The following is a 27,043-nucleotide window of genomic DNA, read 5'->3' on the forward strand; positions in this document are numbered from 1 at the left end:
TCTCGTCTCTGAAGACTGTAAGCCTGCCAAGGCAAGAATTACATCTTTTGTTCTGTAAAGAACCTACTACAGTTGTTGGCAATGTAAATGTAAGGAATATTAAAGATCACTCATATTAGCATGAGTGATGTATTCAGTACATAACCAAAACTAATTGTTTCAGAGATTGAAATGGTTACTGTGATTTCAAAAGAATATGTGGTTGTTGATGGGCCATTTGGCTCCTCCATTCCAGATGTGTTAATAAATCCTTTATCAGGTATTACTAACACCAATTTCTGACATTCTTCATAGATGTAACCATTTCACTTAGAATATGTTCAGGTGCTTTACAGACAGATTTAAGTAATTCAGGAGCTTGGAGATATGAAAGGAGATCGTCATGGCCGTCATGAATTCTCTCAGAAGGCAGTGCTGTTTTAACATCTAGAAGAAAATTTTGGCTCTGATTTATTTATTATTTTTTATAAACCAGCATGAAGTGACATATCTGTGAGTCAAAAAATCCATGAAGTAACCTGAAATAACATTCTGAGGAAAACAGAAATATATTTTTAAAGCAAGACATATTTGTTAATTTTGTAACTGAGAGCAAATTATTTAAATACACTGTGGTTAAACATTTATGTATGATCAATAGCCCACAAACACACATATATTTTCAGGTCTGTAAATAAACTTGCCTTTCACTGCCCTTTGGTGATCTAATTACTGATGAAAGGCTGTTTATACTTTCTTAAATTGTTACAGCTCTGGGCAAATACTCTAATACAATCCCTTTTCTTCCACAAAGCAGCAAGATATCTGTCTTGTATTTACCTCCTGAAGAATTACAGCTTTAAACATATCCTTAAATGTATATTGTAAGTTCCCTGTATCATTTCTTCTTCTCCTTCCATCCTAGAGTCTCCTAGAAGCCAAGACACCCGCTTCCTGGCTTGCAGGATACTCTGCAAAGTAACATCTTTGGAAGGCATAAGCCACAATCCTCCTGGTTGATCATCATGTGGTTTTGCTCCTCCCTTTAGAGCCGTAAATAATGCTTTTCTTCCTGCCCTTTTGCTCCTCCCTCCTTGTTCCCTCTTTCTGCAAGAGCAGAGTTTTCTTCAGACTAGATGTTCAAACATCTGGATGGATGGATCTTTGATTGCGGAGAAGGGTGTGGCCTGAAAAAAACAAATACTGGATGTGATAATTTGTTTTCAGACTGTCAAAAGAGATATGGCTGACTTCAGAACAGTCGGCAAAAGTGGCTTTGACAGCCTCTGGGGCCTGAAAATGTTCCCTGAGAAATACTGATGAGTGATTATGAAAAGAAAAGATTAATTTCATGAGACAGCTCCCCCTTCAAATACCTGTAGCAGATATCCTGTGAACACATTTTTGCCTGGATTTTTATGCAGAAAAAAATGTCATGTAAATCTGGAGTTTTCCGTAGCATGTTTATCTCTCATATAATTATTAGCAGCCATCTCTTGTAGAGTAGGTTGCTTTGTAAGGCAGCAAAATGGAAATGCTAGAAAGCAGTTTCTCAGACACTTCCTTAGTTATTAGCCACTCACTAACGTGTCCTTTTTTTGTGTGATTTATCAATGCTAAACCTGTGGATAAAATTTTAAATACCATTGGCAACTAATCTGAATTGCGTGTTAGTGACCAGATAGCATAGATAACCTTACATAGTAACAAATCAAGTTAGCAAGCCAAAATACTGCATGTACCACCTAGGAACACAAGCTGTCACAAATTTGCCACAAATGCTGTCTAATAAATGGGGCTTTGCAAGGAGAGTCATAGGAAAGAGTGCTGGAAGGCACCTCAAAAGGTCATCTAGTGCAGACCCGCTGCCATAAGGATCAGCTTTCCTTAATCATACCGTGAAGGTCATTGTGTTCCAGTTTGTTTGAAGAACTCGCTCCCTGCTGTGGCCTGCAGTTTGTTGCCCTTATGAAGAGTATTGGAGTTGCAGTCCTGTTTTTTTGTACAACAGTGAGAATCCACTCTGCAGCTATGGCAAGACGGTGCTGGAAGAGGGACAGTCACTTGAATACATCAGACCAGGCTTGGATTTACTGGGAAAGGGAGAGGGATAATACCTTGGGGTTCACTGTGTCCTGTGGCAGGAGAATACTTTCTCCCCCATTTCCCAGAGCTGGACTGAGCAGTTGTCTGATGCCTGTTTACAGCTTCACACGTGATAACCAACACCTCAAACTCTACCTGCTGAGCAGTAGGCAGCTCAGTGCAGACCTCAAAGCACTAGATATGCTCCATTAGCATGTTGCTTGCTGCTGATTAATGGAAAGGTGAAGGCTTTCTGCCAAAGCCTCACTCTTATGGGAGGTGGTGAAGACATGGAGGATGGGTAGTAAGGCTGATGTCTCTGGATGGAAAAGATTCATCTCCTGTTCAGGTTCATGTGGTGTGAAGTTGTCTGGACTACTGATGTTATATAATCATCTATCAACAGGTGGGTGGGGAAGGAGGAAGAAAAGATATTGATCCAGCACACAGTGGCAGATGGGACATAACCTTCTTTCCCTCAGTTGGGAAGACTGATAGGGACTCTTATAGCAGAGGGCTTCTCTACAGTGGGGAGGAGGACAGAGTACTGACCACTGTGTTGCATGTGTGCAGTTCTTCAGGGTTTGTGGCTCTGCCTTGGAGAGGTAGCAACCCTCTTCCCTCTTAATGCGTGTTAGCCATCGGTGTTTATAGCTAAACCCACGCTAAACTCTCTTCGTTGTGGTGGTGCCTAAGGATGCTCTGTGAATTAGGACTGTGTAGCGCTTTGATACTTATGGAAACTCCTTCAGCAGCTGCAGTCACATGCAGATGGTGCAAGAGACCACATTGCCTTCAGGAAACACTGCTCTTCAGCTTGCAGTGCGTTGGGAGAGTGGCTAGTCTCCCCCTGTGACCTTCTTGATACTGGTTTTTCCTCACCACAAGACTCAACTGGGTTTGTGTCATGTGAATAGGCAGAAAGTTAATTCATGATCTCTGCAAATGCATTACTTGGTAAGGATAGACACACAGTGCACATGACCAATGGAGATACTGAGACCATCAAAAGGACCGTGATTTAGAGTCAGTCCTCTATTTCTCTTTGAGTCAGACTCCTAAAGGCAAATGCAGTGAATTTCTTATCGGCAGTGCTGTACCACAGGCTAATTTCTGTTTGAATGAATGGTGTATGAGTAACTAACCACTGTCTTTCATGAAGAACTTGTTCATTCCAGTGAAAAGGCCAGAATCTGGAGCGTAGAGCTGAAGGAGGCTGCCTTCCTCCTTGATAAGGGTTAAGTGACCTCAGCAGGGAGAGAGGGCATTGTTCTCACCAGCTTTTAGAGTTTGTACACTACCAGATGCTCTAAGTAGCCTCATAGGTGTCCAGTCTCTGTCTCTCAGGTGGACAATGCCTGTCTAACTGAACAAGTAATACCGCAAGGAAACTATGAAAATCAACATATAGTAATTTAATCAGAGTGCAGCTCTTTAGTTATTAACTTTCCTCTTCTATTGGGTATTTGAACTGTTTCTTTTTCCTGGAAATAGAATTTTGCACAAGTAATCTCTAGCTCTTCATTTCTTACAAAAGACTTTTAGTTCAGCCTTCTCAGATGATTGCTTTTGCCCTTTCAGCCTTGGTGGTTGCCATACACTTGCTTATGAATTAGTATGTATTAAAAAAATTATATGGACTGTCTTTGGTACTTAAGAGGTCTTTATCCCCTCTGGAATCTAAGTGACCTGTAACAGTTAACACATTTCTTTCAAAGACTCCAGGGAGGAGCAATCAATCAGCTTGTAAAATAGATAAATGAATTCACTTGCCCAAGATCAAGCAAAAAGTCTTTGGGAGATGGACATGAAGCAAGATCTCTTATAGCCCAGTTTGGTAACATGTCCTAGACCAGGCACTGTCTCTGATAAAGGCAGTCAGAAGCATTCAAAGGGATGTTTCATTTGGTCACTTCTTGGAAGCTGGTATTGTCTGTGTGGATTATTTCTTCTTTACAATTTTATCGACCATTTGCTTTTGATCACAACTCTTTTTTTTTTCATTACACTTCACATGAAATGTCAGCACTTCATCCAAAGAAGGGCTAAATTCTGGTAGAAACATCCATAGTAATTTTCATAACTATAACAAAAGTAACATCATGTTCCCAGTTGATGTAAATCAAAGGGGAGCTTCAGTATTGCATTTGAATGAGGTTGCACCCTCATCCCAAACTTTTGTAGCATTTTCTCTGACATTGCAAAATATTTGTTTGTTTTTCAATACAAATGTGATGGGCTTGTAGCTGTCCAGACCTGTCAAATACTGACAGTTGTCCCAAAGGCGTCACCCAAGGACCTGCCAGCCCAGCAAGTACACACTTGGTAGCTTTTGCAGCGCTTCTGCTTGTCTCAGTCAATCCGAGGTAAATGGGGGTAGTCCTGAGGTTTCAGTGCATTGCCTGCATATTGACTGCAGGACATCATGGTAGACGAACAGTAAAAATAAAAAGGCCCCAGCAAGGGCTAACATACTGTAATGACTGAAACAAGCACTGTTCAATAAATACTTTACATGATTTGTATAATACCTTCTTCTGTTAATGAGCTGAAACTGGGGTGGGGTGCAGCTTTTGGGGGGTGGGGGAGGATTGAGGCTGGATTTGAAGCTGCTTGACAGTGTACTCAGCCTCTAGTAATCTGTTAGGCAATTTTTAATTTACGATAGTTTTTCAGAATATTTGCTCTAGTCCTCTTTCCAGGCTTATTCAAAGCTCCTAATGTTTTAATTCCTACCCCAATGGGACATAAAGTGAATAAACAAGGAAATGAGTGGAGTTGTGTGAAATGATGATCTTCAACTTAACAAGCCAGTTTTTTCAAGCTGCTGAATAAATCCTCTGTGGTTTACGCTGCAGAGGTCAATGTTCTGCAGTAGGAAATGACTGGTTGCATGTCAGTATTCTCCAAGAGTTCATCTCAATTACTGGATTTGTCAAACATGACAAGCCTGAATGACTGTGTGGTGAAAATAGCGCACAGTTTGACTATTAAAGTAATTGGAGCATTGACATTTAACCGAACTGCAAGAGAATTGCAGTAATAAGTCCAAGGAGCACAACCACAAGCAAAGCAGGGAATAATATTTTTATAAAATCTCCAGTGAAATGGGTGCTTTCTTGTGTTTTGATTAATGTGAATTTCAGTCTATTTTTAATTTAAATTGTAAGATTAAAAGGAAAAGATAATTCCTTTTTGCTACTTTTTTGGAATAAGTACTAATATTTGTATAATTGGAAATTCCATTTAATATACAACCTGGTGCAATTTTAATATTGTTACACATAATCATTGTATGTATTTTTATTGCCCTTATAAACTATATACACTTTACAGTTAAAAATTTATCTATTAATATACATGTATGTGGAGATCATCATGTGACGATAATCACAGAAGGATCTTATAAATGTGTCAGCTGCTTACTGGTTCTGCACTTGCTCCTCTACCTTGCTAAACAACTACTACTGGGCTTTCAAGCCCGAGATGTGGGACTTAAAATTCATTGTTTTGGTAAATGCAAAAGAACTTTTCTAAAATCATTTAAAGGTCATTTACTTGTATCCATCTGCAATTAGATTTTCATTTTTTAAAATAAGTTATTTCTGATTATAAATTATACATACATCAACTTTTCTGAGACATACTAAGACTTTGGAGAACAGTGTAACTATCAACCACTTTGGATAATTTGGATTTGTACTTGTGGATCTGACTAGATTCTACAGTCACCAAAATTGTATTTCAGACAATGGCTTAAGCCACAGCCTCTTCCAATGTCTCTATAGTAGAGACTGAAATAATGATAATTTATTGCATTAGTCTGAGAGGGCTCATTAATTTGGCATATTAATTTTACCTTATCTGAACTTGAAAATACATTATCTCCCAATGATGGGAGCGATTCTTCATGTGGAAATTGGGAATCTCCTATTCCTGGTGAAGTAAACCAGACAGATAGTAAAATAATCCCAAAAGAGAAGGGCCAGAGCATGGTACAACCAATGATACGTCTAGGATACCTTAATTACATTAATTTATAAGTATATTCTTTGCAAAGTAGGTTAGAGGTACAGAGTATGATTTGCCACTTCTACAGTCACATCTTAATTATTGTGATATCACAGGAGCACAGAGCAGTAGTTTTAAATTTCATCTGTTACTTGCCTTAACTTGCTTAAGTCCCATCCCCATAGAGCAGTTGAACATTATGCTTAAATCCATCTCTCTTGTGTAAATGTAAGTACATGTTTTAAATCCTTTTGGTTTCAGTGAGACTTATGCATACAGGTAATCCTTTAGCTCAGTAGAAATAAACCTAAGCATAAATTTTAACTGTTTTACTGAATCTGGGACTTGAGCAATCCAAAGCAATGCTTAGTCATAGCCTAAGTACAGATTTTGGGCAGCCTCCATAAAGACAGACTTTCCAGTATTTTCTTATGGAGAAAATAAAGGAGAATTCAAGGAAGTACTGCAGATGTTTGGGTAACTGCTGACCTTAGTGTGAAAATGGAGTATTTGTTAGGACCAGAACACTATCTTGGAAAAACAAAAGGTGCAGGTGAGAGTCTTAGTTTCTTTGGTTTTTTTCCTGAATTACATCCTGTGAATCTGTATAGATTCAGGGTTGGGAGGAAGATGACAGGCCTACAGGCTGCTTCAACTTTTTGAAGTACATTCTATAAAAGCAGTTATCTCCTTCTCTATTGTTGTAAATCCAGTCAATGTCCTGAAGTTGTTCCTGATTTGCCCCTAGTGTAATAGAGGTCAGATATCCCCACAGAATGAGCTCCTGTTTCAGAGCTTAAATGGCAGTATCCCTACCTAATATAAGTCCATTTACTTCATGATGTCATGGTACATTGTGGTTGTCCGTCTTCCTACTGTTCTTGCCAACTTCTCTTAGAATTTAATTCTTAAGATCCAAACTTGTACTGAAATGTTCCTCACAAGAAGGTGCTCAAGTAAAATGAAGTAAATAAATAAAAAAACCAGCAAGCTGTTCCCTTTTCTGGAGTTTGAGGGACTGAAAGAGGAAACCTCGGATTCATGCGTGCAAGAAGAAACTCCCTTATTAAGCATTAAACAGTTTAGACAATTTTAGCTGCCAAGGTTAGTGTAGTGTCCCAAATCAGTCATATGGAACATCAGGTAGGGAGGAAGGATTATTTGACTGTATGCTATTCAATGGAAATGGTGTCCTCCAAAGGAGAGATATACATCCAGTTACAGGAAAAAAAGCATCATGAGTGTGATTGAACAGTAAAATAGCAAAATCGTTTGGAACAGTTTTTTTCAGAGCCTCTCAAGTAGAAAGGGATCAGGTGAAAACTGAGAGCAACCTTACCTTTCAGTTCTTGGGCAGAGGATAAAGGCAGCATGCACTCTTGACAGTAGAAGAGCAGCATAGCCTGTGCTATCCATTCAGCCTGTAACCATGTTTTGAACTTGGAGATGATGGAAACTGATGCAGAAACACTAGGTACCAAATGCAGTAAATCAACATCCAGTAAAAGTTGCTGCCAGAGATCTTCAAAGCAGCAGGAGTACCTTGTCGCAGTTTTACATTGTAGATAGGCTTAAAGTCTGAATACAGTGAAGTAATGTGTTGTTCTTGAGAGTAAAAAAGAAAATGCTAGGGAGGTCTTGCAGATGACTACCAAGCAGTCGCTGTCACTAGAGACACTTGGACAGGCACCAGTTGTGTTAGAGCTTCTGAGATGATCTGAAAAAATCCCAGATGGGAGAGCACTGACTCCAAGATACCAAGTTTAACTTCTGGTTACTGGCCCTGCAAGGAGAAGATGTAAGCCTGCGAGGCCTGAAAATAGCTTTAAAATGCAAGAGTAAAATCAGTTAAAACACACGAGACTGTTTTGCTCAGATTTCATTCTGGTAAGTCTGCAAATTTGCCTAAGATTGAAAGCCACGCAGAACTGCCTGTCTAAGAAGAAATTTCATCTGCTTGGTGAAATGAGTTATAACAAGTTTCATTCCAGAGATTTGTCAGCGATTGGGGCAACAAAAGAAAGCCAATTGCAATATACTTTAGCAAATCCATTTGTGGGTAACTTATATGGAGCAGATGGGGAGCAGGGCTGGGTTTTGCTCTGTGGGCTGTGATTGAAGAGCTCTGTTGATTCAGGCCGAGGCAGTTTAAGAAGTTACTGCTGATTACTTTGCCCTGCCTCTGCTGGAATTCCTTATCCTTGAGGTAAAAATAGCAAAAAGCAGTGTGTCTGCTCCCCAACCGCTGCAGCTCCCAGCCCGAGGGCAGTGTAATCCACCTTCAGGTTTTATTTGGTGTTGAGGCAGCTTCTGAGCTGAGGTGTCTGGGGACTTCGAGTCACTAACTCATCAGATTTAACTGTGGCAATGGGGTGGTGTGGGAAGAGGATAGGAGAACCTGCAACCTCTTCAGTCACTGCTGTTAAATCCAGTAGGGATTGTTTTGCAGAGTGCTTACTGTCCAGGTTGCGGAAGTTGCAGTGAACCGTTTTTCTTTCCTGCAACATTGTTGAACCGTACTTTGCTATCTTCAGAGAGTGAGTGGGCCCTATATTAGCTAGTAACTGTAGTCATCTTCTAATTGACCATCTTTAATGAGTTTGCTTGGAGAAGGCTTGATGGATAGGAAGTGAATATCAAATACAGGTAGTCAGTAAATAATGACTAGAATGGAGCACACTCATCTACCTACATTATTTTAGTGTTTTATAAAAGATAACATCTTAGTTTGTCTCCTCTAACTGTTTCAGGGCAAAAATAAATACTATCAAGTGACAAACGGCTAACCATACAGTCAGTAGGTGTAAAGCAGTTGTAAGATTCAAAGCAGCTTCTGGAGTCACTTCTAAGAAACTGTTAAACTCATTGAATGTGGTAAGCATAAAGGTGTGTTTATGTTGGTTACAGTTCTGTTATTCTTCTGTTGCAGCAAATTTTAAACTAGAGATTAGACTGTTTTTTGTTGGGTGGGGAGAGTATCTTTTTCAGACATGGAGATGTCCAGAGGACCTTCTGCAGGGATCTAAAGTTTTGAATTTACACTAGAAAATATTTTGTGATGCATCATATTATTTTTACAGGAAAAGATGGACTGGACAAGTCCATGAATCTCATCTCTTTATTCATGCTTACGGACAGTAAAGCCTTTAAAGTAAACCATATCTACTTCTAAGGTGAATATAGGCCTGATATAGAAAGGCACTTTGGCATTAGTATAGTGCTTAAGCACATGCTTAACTTTGAGTATAGAAGCATGTGAGTAGCTTCTTGAAATGGAGAGGTAACCTGGGGTTGTATTCAACATAACTCAAAAACCTTCTCAAGTAGGAAAGGGTTTGATTCTCCCTTCTCCCTCTCTGTGTGAACTGAGCCTTCTTTTGTAAGAAGGGTTTTTCACTGTGGCACTCGGGGAGAAGCAGGGAAGTAGAAAAGTCTTGAAGGAGACTTCCTAACATGTGCTAACACACTGCTACCATGAGACAGCATAATTTAATCATCATGATTTTCCACTAAAATTATGTGAAAATGGTTTATAGTGTGTAAAATTTTGAGACTTTCTGCTACGTTTTGCTTTTGGATTTGAAATCCCTTTCAACCCAACACTCAGGTCTGCAAGCTTATCAGCTTCTCTCATAGCCGAAGAAAGCATTCACTCGTATAAAACTGTACAGAGTCAGAGCTCTGTTTCATACTGACTTATTATTAGCTTCTTCTTAATAGCAGAACTCTCTGCTTTCTTTGTGGTGGTTTTTTTTTTTTTGGTTTGGTTTGGGTTTTTTTGTAAGGAAAAACACAAAAGTTGCTTTTATTTTTAGCTGGGTTGGGTTATTTAAACTGAATGTGGCACTCTAGCTTCAAAGAATCCAGTGCAGTACATTATTAATCTGTTGTTTTTAATGAATTCTAGTCACTAGGAAATACTGTTATCTAGGTCAGATTTTTTTGAATATTGTTTTTCTGTGACTGCACATCCTGCTGTGCTTTCTCTAAATGAGCTCCCCAATGATGTTTTACTTCTCACAGCTTCCTGGAATGACTTTTCTAACTATAAATGTAGGTTTGGTTTTGTTTTTCAACACAAATGTATGAATGGCTGAACCAACATCCACACATTTAAGATTCAGTCCTAAACTTTCTTGGGGGAGAAGGGAGAAGGATGTAAGATACCTCCTTGATTTGAAATTTTGCCTCTCTGGAAGGAATGGAGAAAAGATGATCAAACCAGAATTTATTACTGAATTTTGAAGGTTTTGACACAACTGCTTCTCAGCTACTCGCATCAAAATGACCTTATCCATACAACAGGACAAGACACCACCTGATGCTGTGGAGAGGCTCTTAGAGGTTTCTGAACATTGCAGTTCTTTCTGACCCTTTAATGAGACATCTCTAGCTATACCCTAACTGATCTCTTTGTATGTGTCCCCAAGAGATTTCTCAGTGCCTTGAACTGAAAAGCATCAAGACTGTTACCCATGCTTACAGGAGGGTACACTGAGCAGTGATCACCCAAGATCATTCAGCAGATCTATGGCAGAGTAGGAAATTGCACCAGTTTCTCTTCAGCTGGCCATCCTGCCCCTTTCTGATACCACCCTTTCTTCAACATGTTACGTGGATTGGACACATACCTCCATGTTCATTGGGTGAATACCACTACTCAGCTATGTAGCTTCTTTATTTGATGAGTATCATTCTTCGCTCATGGTGGAATGATTGCTTGCATAAAGATATTTCCAGGATAGTGTGAACAGGTAGATGTTTATAACTTCTGTGCTTAGTGATAATTTTTTGTTTGTTTGCTGTTGTGCAAAATAGAAATGATATAGCCTTACCTGGTAGCAGATACTACATGTGAGCTTATATGAAGTTCATGTAAGAGATTGTGGTTTAGAGGAGTTCAGTCAGAATCCAGGATGACAGATTGAATCCACACCATTGTCTCTATTTACTGTTATTTACACCAAATACTTGTGCCATCAGTGCCTCTAATGCTAAGCACAAATAGTACTGGAACAGTATGTTGTTAGGAGAGGGCACTTTTTCACCTAATAATGTGGGGTGGAAACATTCTTGTGAAGCATGAAGAGAACTCCTCAAGTCCTTCCAGTGAAGTCCCATGAACTGGGAGATTTCTACAGAAAACCTTACGTGGACTATACAATTGCAATAGCTGATTAAATTATTGCATGCATTTTCTGAATCATATCTTGGTCAGGGAGATTCTTTTCAGCTCGCTGAATAAAAGAGGGTGTCAGAAAATTGCCCTTTGCACAGACACACCTGTAAATAGTAGTGTCAATTTTGTCTTTACAAAGTGGTTCTCTCATCTTTTTGTCAGTGTAGAAATATCAAAACTTATTAGTAATGTAATTGTGGCAATTTACTATGTGGGGTATTAATTTCTGACAGTGATGTAACAGATCAGCTTATAAGCGGTTGAAAGGAAAAGCCAGTTTTATGATCCATATGGATAAGAAGAGAAAAGCAGAGAAATTTTGTGGAGTTTATATCAGAATAAAGACATTGAAACCGAAGAGAGAGATGAGAACAAAGCCAGATGACAGCCTGCTAACAGCATTTCTAGAGCAGCTCACCCAGTTCTCCCTGTTCTCGTGCTCATGTGTTGGTGGTCTTGGACTTCCCGTCTCACTGAGGTTGATGGCAAACCTCACCAGTTTGAAAATGAGGGCTGTAGCAGAACATTTGAGGAGCAGTTGCTCTTCAAAGCTTGAGCTTGGGTTGATGAGGTGAAAATGTGGCTGGGGACTTTATCCAACCCTTTCTTTTGTCCAGCAAGAAGAGAGTCACTGGTGCCAAACCTAAATAAAACTGACTAGTCCCAAGGAGTTTTGTGCTCTGTGAATGCTAACTTGGATTATTTGTCAGTGTTAATTTTAATAAATAAATAAATACATAAATAAATTTAAAAATAATAAATAATAAATACATAGAATACTGCAGCTTTACAAGAAGTTTGCAGATGGCACTGAGGTACAGCAAGAAAAGAGATGTGGACTTCAGCAAACAAGAAATTCAGCCTTTTAAACTGACCTGACCTGGTGCAACTTTATGTTCAACTCAAGGAGGACTTCAAATGCACTTGCATGGATGGTGGATAACTGACTCCTAGCAATGGATGATGAATATGGAGGTGCCTGTGCTGGTTTTTATTAGATGTATTGTCAGCCTTTGACACCACTGATTCGTGTTCCATATGCTCTACTTCACACCTAAGTTAAGCTAAGTTCAGGCAGGTGGTCAACATAATAACTATACCTCTCCTAAGTCTTATTTAAACCCTAGTTTGAAAGTTCAAGAGAGGCTTAAAGCTTGCTGGTCCTCTGCAAAAGGGAAATTACTCTTAAGTGAATTTTACTGTCTGAAGGGGCAACTGGCTGTGGATTTGTATTTCAGTAAGCACCTGTCTCTGATTAGATCTCCTAGCACTCATTACTGAAAAGGTAATGCATTGGGAAGCATCTACGGAAATGGAGGCTTTTTTTAGTAGCAGTTTGAAGGGAGAATGGTCTTCTCAATCTTTTGCCAGTTCCATAAACACTCAATTCTGGTTTTGTTATTTAAATTAAGTGTCATTAAAGACCAGCTGTGGTGTTGGATTTGTTTTTATTTGTATACATTGTATTTGTGCTGAAGACATATATCCTTAGAAAGTACTTGTTACCTTTTCATTAAAGGTTACAATTCTTGCTGAAGCATATTTATTTGGACGTCTCTGACCAGTGATATTTCAAGATCAAGACCTTTGATGTTCAGTGTGTAGAACAAAATGCTATGATTCTTTTGTTTCTACCTTCAGATTCATTCATTGAGATGGCTGAAAATATGCCTGGTGAATCAACAGAGAGCTGTATCTTGCCTTCTTCAAAGCTGGTGGGCAGGGATGGGAGAGGCCAACAAGGTGACATTTAGAGAAAAATGTCTTTTTCTCCACAGTGTCAGTTGCCTTCCCCTATGTAAGCTTGGTGATGCCTATAATGGGAGTGGGAGTACTGTCATGTATTAATTGTTTTCTCAGCAAAGGAAGAGTTCAGTGATCATCTATTTTTAACATGTACAGTGTTTAAAAATGAATTAATTTTGATTAATGTTTGTCCATGATAAATGGCTTCATTTAACAATATGATTTCATTAGCAGTGCAATTTAGTTCTAACATAGTGCATTTTATACAACAGGCAAGGCATGAGAGATTGACAACTGTCTTTTTCACCTGCCTCCTATAATGCTAATGCCTAGGACAGCCCTTCTGCCATGTCCGCAAAGGACAAAGCCTGCTCTTTGCAGGGTGAGTATCGCTCCTCATTTCATTATAGAGAGAGGCAAAGGACACCTTTACTCTTACCTTTCACCCAGCCCAGCCAGGGCTAGCAGTCTATGTAAATATAGTGCAATACAAAGCTTCTTGTGGTGTACCAGGGAAGAGCTTAGTTCAAAGGTTTTCTTTATCTGAACAAAGAAGAGCCCAATCAAGGAACTGACTCTTTTTATGCGGTGTCTTCTTGGAAAACTGGGCCCTGTCATTCATCTCAAACATTTTAACCACCTCTGCATCACTGCAGTACTGATAATGGGGACTGGTTTCCTAAGAGAAAACATGGGTGCTTTTTCTTTCTGCTCCTTTGTCTATTTAATCATGCATTGGGAACAGTCTGCCTGTCACTGTAGGTTAAGCAGTAGGAGTGGGATTCTTGAGGACAATAAATGAGCAAAGTCATCCAAAGAAGTTTTAGGGGCTTTCAGAACAACAGCAGTTCAGGGTTGCACTTTCCACTGGGCTGTCAGCATGCCCCATCTGAGCTGACTTCCCTGGGTGCAACCCCTTTGTGGAAACAAGACCAGACGTGCCTTGAGTTTTCAGCCTCTTCCTCTCAGATCGGCAGTGCGTGTGCCTTCAAGTGTAACAACGTGGTTGTCTGCTGAGGAGCCTGGGCTTACGCTTCACCTCTTTGAAGGTGTGTGGGAGTGGAAGCTGACAGGTATTCAGGCTTTCTGTAAGTTCCCAAAACCAACAGCCCCTTTTTTGCAGGTAGAGGAAACACCCAGATCTAGAAAATTTGCAAGTTCAAAATCTTCTCAAAGCTAAAGCAGCTTCTGTATTTCAAAAGATGCAAACGATAAAACTTTTAAACAAGATGCTGCATTGCTTAGAGCCCCTCCCTGAAGAAGGGGCTGAAAGAAAAAGCAAGACAAAAGACATTCACACACAACATTTAAGCAAAAATGCTCAATCCTGCTACTGAGTTCTTTAATACATCCTAAAGCAGGAGTAGGGACATAGTCTTTTTGCTTGGCAGTTCATCTTTACATGAAGAAAACAACGCGTTAAAGTGTATGTATTATTGAGCATCATTAAGACAGGCTCACGTACAGGAGCTGAATAGCAATAGCCTAAGGATAAATGCCTTTACATTTGTAAGAACACCAAAGAGACAATATTATCTTTAATACATGTTAATTGACGGTGATGGATTTACCTTAACTTTTCATTTCACTAATTGACTCTGTAACACCTAACATCTACATTGTGTCAAATTAATCTTATGCTTATGGGGTTTTTGTTAAATAAAGGTGTGCTTATAGACAATTAATTTATCTACCATTTCCACTGCGATTGATATGGCTGCCATTTATTCTCACAGCAGAGCTCTAGGTGGTTTCCACAAGAGGAGTCCTGGACTTTTGCAAGGAAGTATGGATTTAGAGGAACTTTTAAAATTATTTCTTTTCTTTTAAATTAAGGTCCTATTTTTAAAACTCCTACAGCAACTCTATCTGACTATTTTTAGCACTGTAGTTTGGAGCCTAATCTGCCTTGCCCTTCCCTGTGCAGTAATACCAATAAACTAAATTAATTTACTCTAGACTTTTATTAGTCCCACTGAAAACAGCATCTAGTGAGATTGAGGTAGTAAAGGCTTTGTATATGTGATTGGCATATATAATTTCAGAAAAAGGATTTAAAACCAAAATTGTTAGCTTTGTCCAGATGTGTGTACAAATATGACTAGAAGACTAACAATGCATAATGTGCTCAGTGTGTGTGTGGACTTGTGAAGAGCCTTCAACTCTTGATCCATGACATTTTCAAATAGGGCTACACCTTCAAAAAGTAACGTCTATATAAGGAAATGTGTTTGTCTATCAAATTTTATTTTTTTTTAAAAAAGGTATTAGCTGCACATTTCATTGAAAAAAGGCTCATCCTAATGCTCAGTTTCAAGCAACAAATTACTCTTTTCAAGATCTGGTTCAGAAAGTGCCATCTTGTTTGGGTGATGACTGGATATGTCTATGTTGATTTGTTATTTTGGAGAATCATGACTCATTGTAAATTGGTCTGGGGCTCTCTGGCTCCATTGTGTTCATTTCTCCATGCCCTGTTAACTTAACTCCTCATGCACTCCAGACATTCTCTTCATGCAGTGTCCTGGTTTTTGTCTTTTTCTTAATATTGTACAATCTCCCATCCCTTATACATGGTCAAAGATTGCATCGTCAATTTTATTCTAGTTACAACATTACCCTAGAATCTTCCAGGCCGATTATCATATGTTATCAATATAGCAGCTGCTTTCAAAATAGAGCAAGATCCCTGGGGCTTCTCTTCCTAGGCAGTTTCCTAATAATGTGTTCTCTGAGGCATCTCCTCTCTCTTTCCCTGCCTAGCAGTGGACAACTATTTTGAAGAGCACTTCTTCCCAGACCCACAGGTCCAGTTCCCTGCTAATTTGTTTAGCAATACAATCAGCACTGCCATTCCTAGCAAGATGAAATTCACTGCTGCACAGATCAGAAATAGGAGCCATAGATGCTTAGTTCTATTGGAAAGTGAAACATTAATTCAACAGGAAACATCAAGTTTCCTTACTTTGGCTGAACACTTTAAATGTCCTTATAAAAAAATAAATCATCTCATTGAAGCAGTTTCCTACTGGTTTTGTGCTAAAGCTTGCCAATTTCCCAGCTGCCTGCTATTCAGTACAAAGACAGGTAGCATCCTCTGTTGCGGTTTTTTGACCCAGATTCTTTCTTCACATGCATCAGTGTTTGCAGTAAACAGGTATTTGCAGTAACCAAGTCCTGGATCCTGTTGTCTCGTGACTAAACTTTTCAGTCTTTGTTACGAGTACCCAGCAACCGGATGAAAATAAAGCAGTAGAATAAAGCCTGAAATAATGACAATAGAAGTGAGGATCATAAAAAAATGAATATGCAATGTTTATAGGAAGCTACACTGAACGATTTGCATATGTTGCAATTTACAGTCACATCTGCTTTGCAGTCTGAAGTCGTTTCTCTGTCCCCTTCCCATCATAGGCAGTGCAGAGTAGCCTGTGTGGAAAAAAACAGAGATGTCTGAAGAGTTTTTCTTCCCAGCCCCCTCCTATCTGCATTTCTGTGACACTGCTGTAAACCTAAGGGGGTTATGTGTTACTTTGTAAAGCATATCCGGGTATCAGAGTATCATTTTATCTGTTCTTGAGCTGGATTTGTGCAAGTTTGCAAAAATAAAACAAATTCTATTTTTTTTCCGAATAGCTATAATAACTGTAATAAAAGGAAATCAACTCAGAAGCCTTTAACTAATGCAGAGTAAGCCCATACAGCTCCCTGGGAGGCAAAGCTGCGATTAGCATGTTTGAATGCCTTACTACAAGTGATACTTTGTGAAAATGCAGCACTTTTTGTGGGAATGAAAAGTGCAGTTGCGAAGCAGGTTGTTAATTAACAGAAGAGTTAGTGTAGTGTTTGCTGTGATTTCATCCTAGCTTAACAGAGCAGAACCAAACTGAGGAGCCAAAAAAACTGGCAAGCAAGAGCTCTGTTGTTGGTGGGTTTTTTACATCCTGAGAATTTGACTATACATTATTCTAGTCACTGGACATTAGGGTAGGGGGCAGAAAATCATGAAGTGTTGATTTTAATTCAAGCTTCCATATGTTATAAGTAGGTACTTCTATTTTTCTGAGATCTTTTCTAAGCTTTGCAACAACTAGAAATAAACAAGGCAGTTTTACGTTGTTGAAATCTTAGCAACGTTTTAGTCAGAGTTAAGACTGACACTTGACAGCTAGATTTTCTTTGTAGAGGAAATCAGAGAGTCTCCCTAGGGTAAAGGCATCGTGTTAAGGCAACAACAGTGTTCTCTCTTGTCCTGCACTAATCCCACTGCCTAAGCAAACTCATCTGTGAATACTCACCTAATATCGTCTCCATGACATACTTGGAAATCTGCTTCAGGTTAAAGTGAGTGGATGCAATTTTGCCACTGAACCAACAAAGGTCATTGTGATATGCCTGGTTTAATGGTTTTGCAGAATTCTTGTGAACAAATTAGGTGCATTCTGACATCTCCTGATACGGAACATCACTAAATACATACACTCAGTGAAAATTAGTATTAGCAATGCCAGAAAAGCACTTCTAACTCATTTTATTAGAAAAGTCTTTAAGATAGGCAGTCCGCTCCCATTTTTTAACTGATACTGTGGTTTTTTTCATGTAAAATGCAATAATACTAGTTTCTCCTTGTCAGATAAGGGTAACTGATGAAGTTGCTTTCAGTGTAAGTCCATATTATAACTCAGCATGACAAAATCAAGTGAATTATAGATCAGTGACAGATGAAGAGTGCTGTCCAAAGTGTCATTGATATCATGCAGTGGCAAAAAGACTATCTCCTCATGTGCTGCTTTATGAAATTATTTGCATTGGTTGCTATTCCTGAGTTGCTAAGCCACTTGGCGTCTCATATCATATATGCTCATGCTCCAGCAGGGAACAAGGCAATGCCTTCACATCCTGGCAGTCTTTAAGCAGAGTCTTAGCACAGCTCTTTCTTTGGGAAGGGGATTGAGGAAGTTTTCCTGCCTCTCCAGCCTCAAGTTCTCATCCTTGCCCTGCTTGCAGAGCCAAGAGTGATTCAGCTGTAACTGGCTAAGGGCAGTGATAGCTGATTTGCTCTGATGCTAGGGTTAGTGAAGATGCAGTTTGTTGCAGTCAAAGAAGAGAGAATATTGTTCCCAGGCTTTGAGTGTCTTACTGAAGACCCACTCAACAGGGGGTTTTTTGCCTCTACTCCCAAAGTCATTTCACATATCTGTGGCTCTGTTTCATTTATTCTTAAATGAAATATGCTTTGTAATCTAATTTTCCTTAGCTAAAGGCCCATGCACAAGTGAGCACTTGAACCTACATGGCCACAAATGAGAACACCCTGTTCTGTTGAAGTGCCCAGAGCTGTCCAGGTCTGGTCTGAGGCCAGAGAGCTCCTTTGGCTGCCTGTCTGTGCTCACAACTGCACAACACACCAGCAGCACACTGATAGCTTCCAGGGTTTGGGTAGTTCTTTTCTGCCTCCAACTTTGTCACTCCTGGCACAAATCTGCCCTGAGAGGATTGTTTCTCTGGGGAAGCCTTGCCTTATGCTATGGAGAACCTCGTGGAATATCCAAAATGGAAAGCAAAAGGGCACAGGGGGCAGCGTGAGCAGGTCTGAGATCTGTCTCGCACCATGTGAACTGGCTATGAAGAGGCACAACTGGACTGACTGTAAGACATTACCCCTCACTGGTACCAGTCAGTGTCTGAAACACTAAGAAACACTGTGCAAAAACCAGGCTTCCCAGCCCCAAAACCCATAAAGACAGGTCTGTTGTGTTACAGTTGTGTATTAATTGTGCAGCACTAAACGTTAGCAAGAAAAGGTTGTTTCATTGTTAATACTGGTGAAAAATCAAGTGATGTCTTTGTGACCACTGTGAACAGGACTGCGTTTGTAAGCCAAAAAAAATGCAAACTACAAAGCTTTCTTGTTTCCTGTGATCAAGTTATATTCCCACATCAATGTGCATAGCAACAACTTCAGGGAACAAAAGAGTCTTTGTTTAAAATAAATGATTATTCAGTCCTTTTTAATTTAGCATAGAGTGACCCTTTATATTCAGAAGCTCAAACGTGTCTACAAATTGTTGGAGTGCCTAAAATTCTCAGCATATTAAAAATGCACTTTTTAGAAATGGAAACAGACTGAGCGTAGCAGGGAGAGGATTCTGGCTTGTAAGGAAGAGGAGGGCAGAACCAAAGGTAGTGCTGCTTTTCCTTGGTATTGGTTGCTTCATGCAGTACAGCTCTGATTCTCATTTTAAAAAATCATGGTGTGTTTTGACTTGTGCATTATGTGATGCTAATTGTAAAGCAAAAAAAAAGTGGACGTGATATTGATTAGAACAGTGAAGCTTAATGAAGTAGTTGTTAAGGCATAGCCTTCATATTGAGGTTGCACAAAGTGCAAGTTTTTTGCTGGAAGAAAAACCCAAAACCAACAGCTTATGAATTGTTAGTTGGACACTGGGGCTTTAATATCTGTGCTGTAAGTGCTGCCACATTGTAGACTGGTGACAATATAGACTTTGGTGGTGTTTAGTTTTATTTCCATCTGAAGGAATTCCCGTGTGTCCCCCAGTAGTGGTGCAGGGCTGCAATGCCTGTAGGTTTCACTTTGCTGGCGGTGGGAGGTGAAGATCATGAAGTTCTGTGAGGCCAAAGGTGTTCAGGCTCTTTTTGTTACACATCTTTTTTGCGTGAAAGGATATTCTTCAAGACAGAGACTCTCTTTATATCTGTTTCCACTGTGGCACTAACACCACTGTCAGTGCTTAACAAAGAGTACGTAGCATTGCACTGAAAAACAACATGAAAAGAACTTTAAAATGGCAGAAACAAGCTCTTGGAAGTTAGGAAAAGCCAGATGTGTGGTTTCTTCTGTGCCTTCAATTTGGCCTTATTATACTTACATATTGTGTTACAGTCATGAATGACATCATTGCAGCCGTTTTTCCAGAGGAGCAGCATTCCCTTTGGGCATGAGATGAGCAGTGTTCAGGGCATGAATCAGTTTGGTGTAATGAATGAGAATGTTGTCGAAGAAGTTAATCTAGGAATTGACAATTGTGTGATGAAGAGGGAGTATGACTTCAGGAAAGGAAATGATGGTCTTGTGTTTAAATCAGATGAACTTGAGGCAGGAGACTTCACTGCTGGCACTGCCCCAGGGTGGCAGAGAGAAGGAAGGCATTGGGATTAAGAACTGGCTCTGGGCAGTGTGGGAAGGCAGAAGTCCAGCCAGGCTTATCCTTTCTTCTTGGCTGCTGGTCACAGGCAAGCCAGGCTGATCTGCTCCCCAAGGTTCCCAACACAGTGTGTGCAGCTGAGACAGGAGCAGGGGGGCCAGCTGTGGGACAGCCTCAGCTTTGGACATGGTGTCATCCCAAGCCTGGAGGGTGGAAGCCAGTGGTGAGAAATGGCCATTCTCTGTGGTTTGTTATGCAGGGAGAGGAGGTGTCGGCCAGGTTTGAAGACGTAGAAAAATTCAGGTTGATCCAAAGATGGTGTTGGGAGGCGGTCACCAGGCTACCAGGCCTACAGATGACAGCAAAGGAAAGTTTGGAGCCGAGAGCCAGGCACAAGTGTCAATGCAGGTTTTGTTTTAATGGTCAGGATGTGGGTCATGAGCTTGAACCAGTGAGTCACTGAGGACAGCAGAACCTCTGGGGAGATGTTAGGAGCATGCAATCCTTAGCTGCTTAGATCTTTGTGATTTTGTGGTCACTGGCATGTGCTCTCCAGCTAACCAGAAGCAACAGTCCTTTCCTGATCTAGAGAGACTGCAGATATTTTGCAGAGCCTTGTTTTCATTGGGCAAGACACTGCAGATCATTAAAATATAATATAGGGAATTATATTTTTTAATGGAGGAGAAAAAAGAAAAAAGAAAGATAAGGCCCAGTTGTGAAGCTTATATCTGTCTGTTGGGGCTTGGTGGAAATACTCGTACTTGTGGGTTGACTTAGGAAGAAGTGCCACTTCAGAGTTTGGCATTCTCAGTTCAGGTCTTGGTTTCAACCCATCTCCAAAAATCACATTAGCAAAACTGTCAGAACAAGATGGTTATACAAAGACATGCCAAGACACTGGCACAGAAGTGGGAGGTAGAGTTTGCTTCTGGGTCTTTGATAGGAAAAGCAAGAAACCTGCTGATATTAGTTGTTGTTCCTTGCCCCACACTTCAGTTTAAGCATCTTCTTTAATCATTCCAGCAGCTTCTAAACTAATCAGATTATTCTTGTGTGGTTCTTGCTGCAAGACAAAAATGAATTTAAATCCACTTCAGGTGAGCAGGGACAATTCAGTTAATAGCACTGAGCCATTTACACAGGAGTGCCAGCAGATCACTAAAATAAATTCAGCTTGCCTGGCATGCTTTTGACAGGACATCTGCTGTTGAATTTCACCTGATATCACCTGGGCCCAAGTACTTTTCTAAAATGGGGGAAAAAAGGTAAATTGTCATGGAGAAATAGTGTCTGCATTTCTGCTGCATTAAAATTCACCATAAGCATTTCGTGTACTGTTTCTCTAAGGATGAGGAGGTGGTAATTTTAACAGTAAAGCTTACACAATATCTTCTCTCTGGGGATCTCAAAACATTTTGGAAATGTGAAAGAACATTTTCATTCAGTGATCAAAATGTGTTTACAACAAAGCTTTCATTTTCTTAAAAAGTTATAAATAATATATAAGAAAGCACAATAAATACTTTTTTTTTTTTTTTTTTTTTTACTTTTTAGTCTATATTGAGCATTTAGTTGTCACAGCTAACTGGAAAACACAATATATTCTGCTCTTTTCAAAAGAAAAAGATCACACCCATGATTTGATGTGTAAAGTGTTGAAGAAAATTTGCAGGTTAATTTAGCCTCCTGATTTGACACATCTTTCCAGCGTGGTTAACTACCAACACTGCAGCTCTAAGACTGATGAAAGCACCTATAGAAAGAAATGACCACTCCTTTTGTTTTGCTAGCACAAAGGCAGTTAGACTGCACATTGAGGAGAAATTCAGCTCCATGAACCTGTCTCTTTCTGTAACTGAGACAGCATGACTCAGAAACAGTGAGGAATTACAGACGGATAACAAGTTGTCTTGTAGTCCCTGAGAAACAGCAGAAAATTTTAACCCTGGCCAACTAGAAATGGGTGAAACTGCTAGGGAAAAAAATGTAACATCTGATTCTTCCATACCCTCCATTTACTGTAGCCAGGTATGGTTGCACAAACATTTTCTCCGTCAGCAAAGCCAGTTTAATAAGTCACCATTCCTTCACTGTTTTTCACCCACTTCCATGTAGTGCCAGATGATTATTTGCAGGGTTATGCTATAAACCAGATCCAGATTTGGGGTTAATTTCTTTGGTTTGGTTTGTTTTTCAAGTCAAATCACTTCAGTACAGTTTTGTTCAGTTTACGGTTGTGTCAGCATAACTGAGGGGATAGAGGACTGCAGGAAAGAAGCAAATATAAAGAAAAGAGGATGGAAACTTCTTAAACTGCATTTGTCATCACATAAAGGGTTTCTGTAACTCTGCTTTCATTTTTACAGGGTGAGGGTGTTCAGTGCCTCTGTTCTGATGTGGCAGCGCCTTCTTGGAAGTTTCTGAATGAAAGAAAGAGAAAGGAGAATTTTCCAAAATAGCATTATCTGCCACTACCCAAATATTTTATGGCAACAAAGCAGTTTTGACATCTGCTAATGAAATATTCCTCATTATCTGTCAGGTTACTTAGGGGGCTGCTAAGGATGTGGAAGTAATAACATGTAAACCAGAGATAAGGATGTGCAGTGTGCACATGGACTTGTCAGCTGTGATACCAGGAGGTTGGGAGTCTGAGCTGAAGTGGCTCAGGGTCACTTACAGTTCTTAAATACATATGTACATAGATAGAGGGAGAACGTTTAGTCAATTTGAAATATTTTTTTATTCCATGTCCATGGAAATTTTATTTCAGCTTCACGCACATATTTAAAGAGCTATCAGTGTTTAGAAAGGCTATTATGCATGAAACCAGAGTCAGAAACTAACAACCTCTAAACAAACTGTTTAATTAGAAACTGTTTTTATGTGGATCTATCAATAACTTTTGAAGGTACTTATAAACTAGGTTGTATTAAATTGAGTAATGTTATTTTGTGATATTAATTTGAGCCAGGTTGCTCTATGATAGAATAAACCGCGTTTGTTGCACGCACAAGTGTCCTTGAAAGCCAAATGCTGTATGTTGTCCAGTCAATTTGTTACTCACTGTGAACAATTCAGGATAAACCTGTAGCCAGATCAGTCAATCCCAGTACACCTGAGAATGGCAAACACACTTATAAAAACTTTATTTTCTTCACAGACAGTTTACCAACAGGATAAAAACATTGTATTTATCAAACTGTTCACAAGCAGTGGTTGAACGAGCTCCAGTGTTCATAGTGATCACTTAACTGCCAAAGTATTGCAAGCTTTTGGATTTAATTTCCTTCAGGTCCAGCATATGATAAATTGTAACGCTATCACAAAAAGTGAGCAGTCATAAAGCATCTTACAACAGGGACATGTAGCAAAATAAGTGGATTAGTTTTTTACATACCAGGAACAAAAAGGACACAAAATCCTCCAAATTAAATTTGTTTGAAAAGCAAACTCAAGTGAAGCCAACACTTTTAATCTACTGAGGATGTAAATGGCTGCTCACCTTTGCAGAGTTCAAGGTAATGTTACCAGCACAAGGATGAGGCCCAATCCTGTATACCTTCAATCACTTAAGCAGTCCCCGTGAAATTAAGGGCATATGCTCAGGTGGTGTAAACACTAGCATGGCTTTGTAAACCTGCAGTACTGTATCACCAGTGCACCCCTTGTGTGTTTACAGCTTGCACTAGCAAGTGAACACATTATAGCTTGTACACAATCTCCAAGCACGCTAACTACTTCTGGTAAGTACTTGGTTTTGACCATATATTGGCCTAGAAGGTTGTATCGGCAGAGCTTTAGCACCAAAAAATTACATCTTCTTGTCTGTTGCTAGCTCATGCTGACAGAAACTTGTAGTATAGATCTAGTTAGCCCTTACTAGAAAGGCTGTTGTACAGACTAATGCTCTCACAGTTAAGCCTACATATGGAACTGTTGTTTCCATTTTCTTTGGTCCTGCGTAGCTGTTGCAATTGTGAACTACCTGCAGTGAGTGGGGAGGGCTTTTCCCCTCTTGCTTTGAGCTAGGTAAGTCCACAGTTAGTCCATGGGATGTTACTGCTTAAATGTCTGCAGAATTTGCAGCGCCATTTCTGACAGTGAGAGCAGAGCTGTAAGTTTGTGAGTCTTGAGGTTGCAATGATAGGATATATAGGTCTAAATAGTGAGGCCGTACTTGGCCAGAATTCCTGCAGGAACTGCGAGATGGCTGTAGTGTAGGAAATGGCATGGGTGGTTGGATTCAGATGGCTTCAACTGCACCCACCAGAGGCACCTACCTGGTAGGAAATACTGGGCACAGGGACTTTCACCCATCTGAACCTGGACTTCAGGGTAACTCTGTCATTTTCTGTAGTGCATGTGCTGTCAGTGTAGGGCTTCACGCATATCTTTTGTCACTGCCAGCATTTTTGCTGCAGCCATCCCTCTATATTGTGTTTTGTTGCTCATGATGAGCTGCTCCTCTGTGGAGTGGTTGGACAGGGGACATCAGAGTGTCCCTCTTCCACACCAAGACAGAAGTCCTCATTCCTCGTCACAGTCTCGAGAAGTGCATTCACATTCGAGAAAGGGCAAATGGGATGAGGAAAATGAGTTTTCTCTCAAAGCTCAGACTGCAACTGCTTTGGGCAAGATCTGACAAGGGGAAGGTGAGAGAGCCTGGCCAGTGGGTTCACACTTCGGTATTCTAACAGTTACATGACTACTGCTGGCTTCCAGTTTGTCCAGAAAAGACCTCCCTGTGAAGTTCTCGCTGTTGTTCTAATACGTGCTGCAAATGTATTTTGTAATTAATGTTGGAAAGTGGAATTTGGAATGTCCTTCATACAAAAACTAAGACTCTTTGTTTAAAATTAAAAAAAAAAAAAAAACCAAACTGAAAAAAACCCAACAGAATAACTCAGTTTTCCATGAAAAAGCTATTTTCATGAAAGTTTTTTAAGTAGCCTCTCAGTTATTTATGCATTTGTGGGAGAGACCAACAAGATGCCTTTTGTAATAGGCTGTGTACAAATTTGCTTCCTGCCAAACCTACATGTCTCGCAGTTGCAAGCCTATATTTTGCTAAAATTTATGAGTCATTTTATCCTCCTCTCCATGGATTCTTAATTTAATTTTTTTTTTTTTTGAAGTATGTCATCTGAAAGGAATTTCATGGCCACAAGTAACAAACTCTGGTCTGATGACTTTAGTGGCAAAATTAATAACTCTGTATCTCATTTTATGAAAGAGTGCAGCTGTTAGTATATTCAGTCTGCATATAAAGTCAAGCCAGGTTGTATTAATAGTCCATCGCTAAGGAGGAGGTAAGTAATACCCACTGAGTTTTGCATTATGTATTTCCAAAAGCTGGATGGCAAAACAGTCGTTTTCAGAAGTGCTAGGATGTCAGCAACTGGGGGAGGGGACTGGGGTTATGTGGGGGAAAAAAATATGTAGACGTAACTATTCCTCTACATCAGCTTCTGTGATTCATGGAATAGAAAGGGAATGACTTGAATTATGTATTTGCATGACATGAAAGGTACTGCTTAAGTATTTAGTCATCTTTGCATTTCATACTTACAACTCTTTTGCTATTATTTTTGCTAGTCTTCTCAAGCGCTATTAGAGTACAGTAACATTTCAGTACTGTGGTTATCTTAGTTATCTGTACTCCCGGGAGAGCTGGCTTCCACTGTTTTTTAATAGCAAAAGTGTCTGGGAATGCATGATATTTGACAAATGTTTAGGTAACAGAAATAGGACTTTTAGACTGGTTTCTCATTTAGGAATTCTTAACAAAATAGCTTGCAGAAATTCAGACCATTTGGGTTTGAGTCTCTTGAACTAGCTGGCAGAGACCTGATGCAGGGAAGGAAGCAGGCAGCGTGGCTTGGAGGGAGGAGAGACATTGTTAGTTTGCCTAGGGCTTGGGGATATCTTCACGGATATCCCTCTATTAATGCCTACGCACCTCACATAGAACATGATGCCTTAGGCTTTATGTAGCATTTGAAACTTCATCTTTGAAGAAATACTCTGGGAGGCAATGATGTGTTGTTGGAGGGTTTTGGGTTTTTTATTCAGTTAGCCATAATAATAAATTACCTGTGTAATTCTTCTCCAAGATCCTAATACTTCAACAGAATTTATGTTTCTCAGACCTTAACACAAAAAAAACCCCACCCCACAAAATGATTAGATTCAACATTTTCAGACTCTCTACATCTTTTTTCCTCAATTTTGCCATTAACCAAATCTGTCATGATGAGAAATTGTGAAGTAGAACCATTTGGAGACTATTGGTAAAGCCCAAGAAATCCTTCAGAGTGGTTCACCACCATTCCTATTTAGAGCGCCAAGAAGTCAAGGGAAACAGAAGGAAACATTTAACAGGCCATGTATGTCTGATATTTCCTTTCCCTAAAATGCCCTCTTCCTCACCCTCTTATCTTACAGACATCCACCAGCAGCCTTTTATAATCAGGTTTGCTGTAGAAACAGTAAAGGAGTGGTTATCTGTACCCACCCACTCGCCAAGCATTGTGCTGTTCTCCTTTCCATGGTTTTTAGATGCCTGACATCCCTCCTTAAAGGTCCAGTTTGTGCCCAGAATAGCCCCACGTGTGATATTCCACTCCCCATTCACCTATGCTCACAATTCAGAAAAGCTGGATCATTAATTTTACATATCCACAGAAGTTGTCATGCCCTGCTTTTGTTTGATGCTGCATTTTAGGGGTCAGAAGTGAATGGACTTAACATTTTATTTGGACCTCCTTCATGCCAGAAAGGCAGGACCGATGTACCCTTGCCTATCACTGCAGCAAAGGTTTTTCATCCTGCAAGGTACTGAGAATTCGTGTCTCATCTCCACAGGGGA

At 39.8% G+C, this 27,043-nt stretch overlaps 1 protein-coding gene across 17 annotated transcripts in view; it reads left to right on the forward strand.

Moving 5' to 3' along the window:
* LOC141946183 (poly(rC)-binding protein 3-like) overlaps window positions 1-27,043 on the forward strand; it is a 547,598-nt gene that overhangs the window by 433,746 nt on the left and 86,809 nt on the right. Inside the window, exon 1 of one of the 17 annotated variants that reach the window (XM_074875649.1) lies at window positions 13,304-13,382. The exons of the other annotated variants lie outside the window; for them this stretch is intronic. The gene's annotated coding sequence lies outside the window, so the exon portion shown is untranslated. Of the gene's footprint in view, window positions 1-13,303; window positions 13,383-27,043 lie in introns of those variants that run through there. 17 annotated transcript variants of the gene reach the window in all.

This window comes from Strix uralensis, chromosome 1 (assembly GCF_047716275.1).
Source record: "Strix uralensis isolate ZFMK-TIS-50842 chromosome 1, bStrUra1, whole genome shotgun sequence".
Classification (NCBI taxonomy): Eukaryota; Metazoa; Chordata; class Aves; order Strigiformes; family Strigidae; genus Strix; species Strix uralensis.